Below are 8073 nucleotides of genomic sequence, written 5' to 3'. Positions count from 1 at the left end.
TTACGGCATTTTCCACATATTGCCTTCCTACAGGATCCTTTAATTTTTGGAAAGATAAACCCCTGAAACCCTACGTATTTCAGTGCACTGAGCAGAGCCTGGCGTGAGCCCAATTTAGCTGCCGGTGCCAGCCCCCTCAGCGCTGGCGTGAGGGTCCCGGCGGGACACGCTTCCCATGGAAAGCACCACGGGTGCTGTCACCTGCTCCCAGGTGGAAGAACTGCCCTCATCTGGGAGCTTTGCCTGTGCAGAACAGACACCACGGCTTTTCAGCTTCTAGTAGTGGATAGGACTGGAATACAGCCGGAAAGCTAAAACAGAGGTATGGAACAGTTGAGACAGCGGTGAACAAGGACGGGGTAAATCTGTCCGCCAGGTCTTTAAGCAGTAGCTGTTACCGTATAGCAAAGGCTCGGTGCCGACATCCCCGGACCGCGGCACTGTTTGGCGAGCCCGGCACAGCCCCGGGGGCTGCACCCCAGGGCACAGCCACCCATCCATCGGGCTCCCAGAGCCCCGTCCCGGCTGCGGCGGAGCCCGGCCTCGGGCAGCGCCCGCCCCCTCCCCCGCCCCCGCCGCCATGTTGTGGGGCCGAGCGCCGCGGGAGGCGCAGGGGCCGCGGCCCGGCGGAGCCGCCGCTCGGGGCAGCGCAACAGGTACCGGGGGGCGCGGGCTCGGCGGGACCGCTGCGGGCTCCACTGCCGGCTCCACTGCCGCGACCCGCTTTACTTATCTTTTATCCTTTAGCTGAGTCTGGGCTCTCTTTTCATTTTCTGAATTTATTTTTTTTTTCCTTGGGTGGGGGTGGTGTCTGGGGCTCTGGGCGGTAGCGGCGGTGGCTCCCACTGCCGGCGCCGCCGCTGCTCGCCCGCGCTCCCTCAGTGCGCTGCGAGCGGAGAGATCCCGGTGCCCGTGCCCACACAGCTCCTGGAGCGCCCTGCTGAGGTGAGATGACTCGGACGCGTTCGTAGAGCCCAGTTCCTTGTGGTGATGGTGATTTTGTTCCGTCTGGTTAACTGTGAAGACCCGGAGTTTGGAGAAACCGAGCTGGTTTCTGCAGTTAAAGTTTACAAACTATTCTGCCTGTAAATAGACCGGCTTTTCTTGGTCTCGGCTTCTCACCGCGGCATGTCGTAATTCAGAAAATAAAATGAGGCTGAGGTACGTGATTCGGTTCCCAAAACGTTAAGGTACCATTTTGAATACAGCAAAAGGTTTTGCAAAAGGCAGATGGGGCTTTGACATCTGTCACATTGCAGAACTCGAAAGTAGATCGTGCTTTAAGATAGTGCCTGCGTTCTGTGAAGTTATTCTTGCAGCGGTTCTCTTCAACATCAGTCGGAAATTCCCCATCTAAAACACGGGAGTGAGAAGTCTCAAGCTTCTTTGCCCTTGTGTCCAGGCTGCCTTGTCGTGTGCATCGCTCTTTTGGGAAAATGATGTTTTTTACAACTCGTTTGCTGTTGGTGCTGGCCTGTGGTGGCCGCAGCTCCCACACCGGAGTGTGCACAGACAAGTTCGGGGGTGAGAGAAGCAGAACGTGCTGTGGGTAACATCGGTGGCACATAAATTGCTGCTCGCTCTCGAGAACTTCTAATCATTCCTCTGAAATTTGCTTGTTACAAACATCTGTATCCACTGATGCGACGGCGACATGTAGAAACAATGAATGCTAAGAACTAATTGGATAAATAGCTGCCTGGGTTTCGTTCTGCAACCAAACCCGGTTCATTTTTGTAAACTTGTTTCCTCTCTACCTCCTCTGTTTTGTTGACTGTACTTTTTTTTTTTCTGATTCAGCTGGGTGGAGCATTCACACCACCGTACCTCTGAGTATTTAGAGAAACCCTAATTCAGACTCTGGGCTATGTATGATGTGAACTACATACCTGCAGACATGGATTTAGGCTGCTCTGTGCTCTCTTTGAACAGATTTTTTTGTTAGATTAGCTTCCTAACTCAGATGCCTAAATTAGATCAAGCGAATATGCTTATCCTTTTAATTACTATCCTGAGGGAATTGCATTTACTTTTTTATCCTCCATCTGTACAAGATCTGGGATACAGGACGTATCCCTGGTTGAGTTGTAGTTGTCACTGTAATAGAAACAAAAAGGATGTTCCTGTAGCGGTTACAATAACAAAATGGGGTACCTGTAGCCTGTTTGTGTTAATCATAAAAATAACAGGATTATCTACTGTAGGTACTGGTCAAAGCACTAAAGCTTTATGGGTACTTACTTGTTTAACCATTCTTTTAGACAGAATGAGATAGATCAAGGTGGAAATGATGCATGGATGATTTTGAATTGTGATTTTGGAAAGGCTTTGTTAATTGAGATTCAGGTATTATAGTGATTTGTACCACAGCAGTACTTATAGTAAAGTTTTTTACAAATATTTTTGCTGTAGTCTTTAATGTTGAAAAGTGAATTAATTTCATGCCAGAGGAAAGCAGCTATGAAAACTGAGTCCTAGTCTGTAGGTGATAGTATTTCTTCATTGAGCTGCTTGTCAGGAGTTGGTGAGGAAAATGAGGCAGCATTTGGAAAGTGAAAGGTGTGCATGCTTTGTTTGGGGTGTTATCAGAAACCTTCACAGCCTTTGAAAATAGGCATCTGTCAGGAAAATACCTTGGGATTAGTTCCTGAAAGGCAGCGAAGTCCAGATTAGTTCCTGTTGCAAATTGAGACAGATGTCCCTAGTCTGAGAGATAACCTGTTAGTTAACAGTTTGCAAGTAAACTGTCTGCTGTTGTCTCAAAAGATTTAATTTGATCAGCATGTTAAAAAAAGCATTTAATGACACTTTCCTTTTAAAAGCCAGAGCTGGTCTCTTTGCCTTTTTAAAACTGGTTCAAAAATTTGACATCTTTATTTGTAATGTAATTTCTGGCCTATTTTCACTTGAAAGGAAAAATCTCCAATATCTCAGTTTTTAAAAAGCTTTTACCTGTTTCCATTTATTTTTAATTACCTCAAATGTAGTTATAGAATAATATTGTTTTGAAGGGACTTCTGGAGGTCATCTGGTCCATCCCTATGAAAAGCATGGTTAACTCAGGTCAGTGAGAGCCATGTCTAGTTGTGTTTGGATTACCTCTGAGGTTGGGGATCCCAAAAACTCACTGGACAGTCCTCTTCAGTTTGGTACCCACACTGGGTCAGAGAATATCCCATCCCCTTGCCCAGGCTGCCAGTGAAGACATTAAATAATTGTGGCCATGCTGTCAGCTCCTGGGGAGCATCATTAGTTCCAGCCAGATGGATTTGGGACTACTGACCACAGCCCTTTGAGTCTGGTTTTCCACCCAGTTTACAGTCAACATTTTCAAACTATGTTCCACCAGTTTGGCAGTAAGGATACTGTGGGAGACCACTTTAAACCCCTTTGTAGTGTCAAAATAAGTTGCTATGCCCTCATTCACAGGGCCATTCATCTTAAAGATGAGATGTGGCTTGTCCTCAATAGCCACATGCCATTTCCCATCACCTTTTTCTTCTTCGGGTACCTGTAGGTGGGTCCCAGGAGGATTTGCTCCATAATCTTTCTAGGGACTGAAGATTTAGCAGCCTTCTGTTTGCCTTTTTCCAGCCTCCAGGATCCTTGACCAGTCACCAACACTCCCCCAAAAATAACAGAGCTTGGTCTTACAGTGACATTAGCCAATGTTCCTGGCAGCACTGGGCCTGTGATTTGTTCCATGTATATGTATGCAAATGCTCTACTTCCTTGTCTTCAAGTTGTTTTGACTTTCAAAAGCTGCTTTCTGTTCAGTGCAATGTTAAATCTCTTGATAAAGGATATGAAACGATGGATCCTGACATGTTTTTAAGTTTTGGGGTGACACTTGGTGCAGACAGTCCTGTGAAAATTATGAGAGCAGTAGTTGGCTGACAGAGAGTTTGGGGTGTTGCTTAGATTGGAAGGTTCATTTTATGTGGCTGAATGATTGGGAAAGTCAGTACCCTTTCTTAGGCTTTTTTTGTCTTAAGTGATGATTGGTGATTATAAAGATAAAGTTGTGCAAATTGGAGACTTCTCTTTATTTTATGACTGACTGACCTATTTCAAGCACTATCACTTATCAGTGAAACACTTAACACAAAGCGTACTTTGAGGTTCAGAGGTTGAGCCCAGATACGGGGTGAAATAGGGTAGTTACTGTATTCCTCTTACCTTTAAAAACATACTGTCACTCCTTAACTTGATTTTTTAAAATTACGTTTTTCTTGTGTGCCCTGGTTGGTAATAGGTAATACCTCAGACTCTTTTGAAGGGAAACACTCATGTTAGAGTGCCTGGCTGGATTTCTGGAAGGGCTAAGCAGCTGTTTCAAGTGATCCTGAAATTGTCAACTGCTTAGTTGCAAATATCGCAGGTATCTGAATTCCCTCTGGTATCATGTGTCTGAATCCTGATCAATATAGAACTGGGAGATTTATGTCTACATAAGTTCAAGTTCCTTCCAGTGACAGACCAATGTAAGCCAAAATTTTAAGCCAGCTGTGAGCAGTGCAGCCTTGTTTTCTGTGGTATTGGCTGTCTGAGTTTCATCAGATGTGAGCCTGTGTTGATTTTTTTTCATGTGGTCAGTATATTTAGAGCAGCTTTTAGCCATGTGGATCCTCTGGTGTCTAATACAGGTACTCAAACATACAGCAATCTCTCTCTTCCTTGAGGGCACTAAATTTGGTTGTGTCTTCTTTGTCTGGTTGCCTGTTTTTTATGAATATTATATTCAGTTGAGATCCTTGCAAAGGACACCCTTCTGTTAAGCTTGTTTCCTGTTGGATGATGGGGTTCATCAAAGTAGTTAACTACTCATACTCTGAGAAAGCCAAGCTAAGAATTCAGGCATCCTGGTTGCTTGGTTACTAGAATGTTACTGCTTTCATTAATTCTCTTCTCTATCAGGATGGTGTTCAGGGTTTTTTTGTTGGTTTTTCGTTTTTGTTTTTGTTGTGTTTTTGTTGGGTTTTTTTTGTTTGTTTTTATTCTCAGATTTATTTAAGGATAAGTCTTTAGAAAACAAATAGGAGACTTTATTTCATGAGTTCTTACTTCTACCTATACATTGTTTTACTGCCCTATGATACAGGGACTGTAGTAACTCGTTTTTCTGGTACTGTTGTGTCATTAGCACCAAATGTTGTAAAGGTGAGAATTAGGTCACACAAAAATTGTGAAGTAAACATGGAGCTGTTGAAATGTCATTTTCCTTTAAATTCAGAGTATTTAGAACCTTGTCAGTATAGGAACATGGCCAAGTTGGTTACTTAGATCCTAGACTTAAGATAATAGATTGAACATTAATATATAGATGAGCAGAGTGTTGTGTAACTCTTATTTTCAGAACAACACATACAATTCAAATGATGTAACATGACAGTAGCAGCACAAAGCATACCTAATAGAGGACAAGTACCTGAGAACTATTTTTAAACATTTTGGCAGCTACAGATAGTTGAAAAGGCGTGGTTGATCCAGAAAAGTCACAGCTTCTTTGGAGCAGCGATTCTGAGAGCAGGAAGTTTGACTTGAGACACTTTGATATGAGATGTTGCTTCAGAATTAGCAGACAGTAGTTCTGAGCAGGCTCTACTAGTGAAAATGTTCAAGGCTGATGCAAGTGGAGCTTGTGAAATGCTGTGGCATCAGTCATGAGCAGCATCTGCAGTTAGTGATTCAACAGCATACACATGAAGTAAGGGAAGAGCAGGAAATGGGAGTTAACTCTTCTTTGTTTCTAAAAATATTACAATTGGAATGTGAAAAAATTACGTATTATGGCTATACTAGTAAATGTTTCAAAAAATCAGAGTGCATTTAAATAATACTTCAGTCTTACGTGTCAAAGCTCAAGAATTTTACTAATCAAAAGCTAAAACTTCATAGCTTTTTCCACTATGCTCTTAGGTAGGACACGTCTTTTTAACTGAAATACTTTTGCCCATCAGGATTTTACGCGATATTGAGATGTTTGTCTAACGCAGATGATAATTGATTAACTAAGATCATGAAATTCAGTTTTGATGCTCAATATATTATTACTGTATGCTCTAGAGCTCTGTGCTAAAGGTTTAAGAGACCACATTTCAACTGGATGGTTTGAAGGACTGTTCTTGGTAATATTAGCATGGATGAGACTTGTGGATGGGAGTGGGGTCAGAAGCAGGAGTCTTCAGCTGGGGCAGGTGGGAGATGCTGTGGCCACACTGCCTGTGTCCTGGGTCCAGCTCAGGAGCACTGGGCTGGTCCCAGAGTCCCTGCGCTGGGTGGGATCTCCATTACACCCACACTTTCCTGTGTCACTTTGGGGAATGCATTTTTACCCATCCACTATCCAACTGAAATACTCCTACCTCATTATTTTTTCCTGTTTTGACTGCCATATGCTAATCTTTGCTTCTTCTCCCACAAGGTTTCCCTGTTTTTTGATTCATCAGAGATAAACACCATTTCTGTGCTTTAAAGTCTTCTTGTGGCCTTTCTTCTCTCTCCTTGTCATATTTTGAGAAGTTAAACCTGCAATGGTTTTGTGCACCTGCCCAGCTTGAGAGCAGATACCTAAACTGTAAATCCAGTCTCACTGAATGTTTTGCATTCATTAGTTTTACAGATGGTCAAAGATTGTTCTCTGCTGAGCACAGAGGAGTGCTCACCTATCTTCTATTTTATGCTTTGCTATAGCAGCCCATTGATGTTCTGTACATTCTGCACTGTTACCTGTATCTGAAAGCTGAGCAGCAAGTTAAGTAGCATCTCTTCTATCATAAGAAGAAAATAATGTTAAGAATTCTTCTGTTAGTTTGTTGTTTTTTTTTCTGTTAGCATTTTGCTTGTGCTCCTGATGGAAGGACAGGAGTAGGCTCAAAATTTTCCTGTAAGGTGGCAAGATTTTAAATGAATAAGCTTCAAAGTAACGTGCTCTTAATGTTTTCAGTCATGGTTGAAGTAAGAAAACAAAGAAAATGAGACAACTCTTCAAATATTTACTTCTTGCCCAAGTCCACCTTGACTTAAATTAGGAGTTACAGTGTGAAAGTGGAGGTTTCAAGGTATGTGGACCTCACTAAACAGCATTTAAGGGTGCTTGCACAAAGCTTGCAAATAATTAAATGTGAGAATTGATGTGTTTTAAAACAGAATCTAAAAAAAAAGGTGTTTGGAGTGGGGAGTCATGTGAATTAGAAAGTTGGAAGGAAAAAAAGAAAAAGAAAAGCAACCAAACCCAAGAGTATTTTAAGTTACCACCCCTTGAGGAGCAAGTGTATCTCACTCAGCTCTCTGGAAAGATTACAGTATGCAGCCTGGAGTTCTTTCTCAAAGGTAGAAGCTCAGAGCCTTTAAAAAAATTCTTATAAACAGTCTACCCTCTGCTTCTTTTTTTTCATTTCCTTTTTAAGCAAAGCAAGCAGAGTTGGTGATGTCTGTCTGTCTGGGATCAGGTGAGTGAATGTATTCTCCCAGGGTGTGACAGAGCTGGGTTCAATTCCCATCTTTTCCTGAGGAAGTTTGTGTCTCCTGGGAGAAGGGCCAGGGAATTAAATAGTGAGCTTCCTGAAGTGGCATTCTCATTCTTTCCCTCATAATAATTTCTTCCTTGAAAAGAAGATTTGAAGCTGGAGGGGCATGGACAGAGAGAGAGAACTGTGGATCTCTGCCTTAATTAGAGAATAAAAAATAAAATGGGAGAAACCTCCTCCTAGGAATGAGGAAGGAAAGATCAGTTTTAATCTCCCAAAACAGAGGAGCTGAGCTGTGTCTTGATACTTTGAATGGGTGCTTTCACAGCTGAGCAGCTGTGTAAGAAACAGAGTAAACCCAGCAATAGTGACCACACAGCTCAGTTTTTTGAACAGAAACAGAGATCCTTGTATTTTGGATGGTCAGTATGTTCAGAAAGCCTGTTAGTCAGGCAAGGTGGGCAGAAGGGTATTTGTCAGAAAAGTACTTTTTGTGTTCTGTCTGAATTACAGAATCACTAGGTTGGAAGAGACCTTCAAGATCATTGAGTCCAACCCAGCCCTAACACCTCAACTAAACCATGGCACCAAGTGCCATGTCCAA

At 42.8% G+C, this 8073-nt stretch overlaps 1 protein-coding gene across 4 annotated transcripts in view; it reads left to right on the top strand.

The window, feature by feature from the left end:
• Positions 1-567: 567 nt before the first annotated feature.
• Positions 568-8073, top strand: part of ITSN2 (intersectin 2) — an 80104-nt gene continuing 72598 nt past the window's right edge. For all 4 annotated transcript variants that reach the window (XM_015620804.3, XM_015620801.3, XM_015620803.3 and 1 more), the window contains exon 1: positions 568-656. The gene's annotated coding sequence lies outside the window, so the exon portion shown is untranslated. The remainder of the gene's footprint in view (positions 657-8073) is intronic.

Source organism: Parus major, chromosome 3, assembly GCF_001522545.3.
Source record: "Parus major isolate Abel chromosome 3, Parus_major1.1, whole genome shotgun sequence".
NCBI lineage: Eukaryota > Metazoa > Chordata > Aves > Passeriformes > Paridae > Parus > Parus major.
Note: the sequence above shows the minus strand (reverse complement) of the source record. Positions and strands in the feature narration are given on the sequence as shown.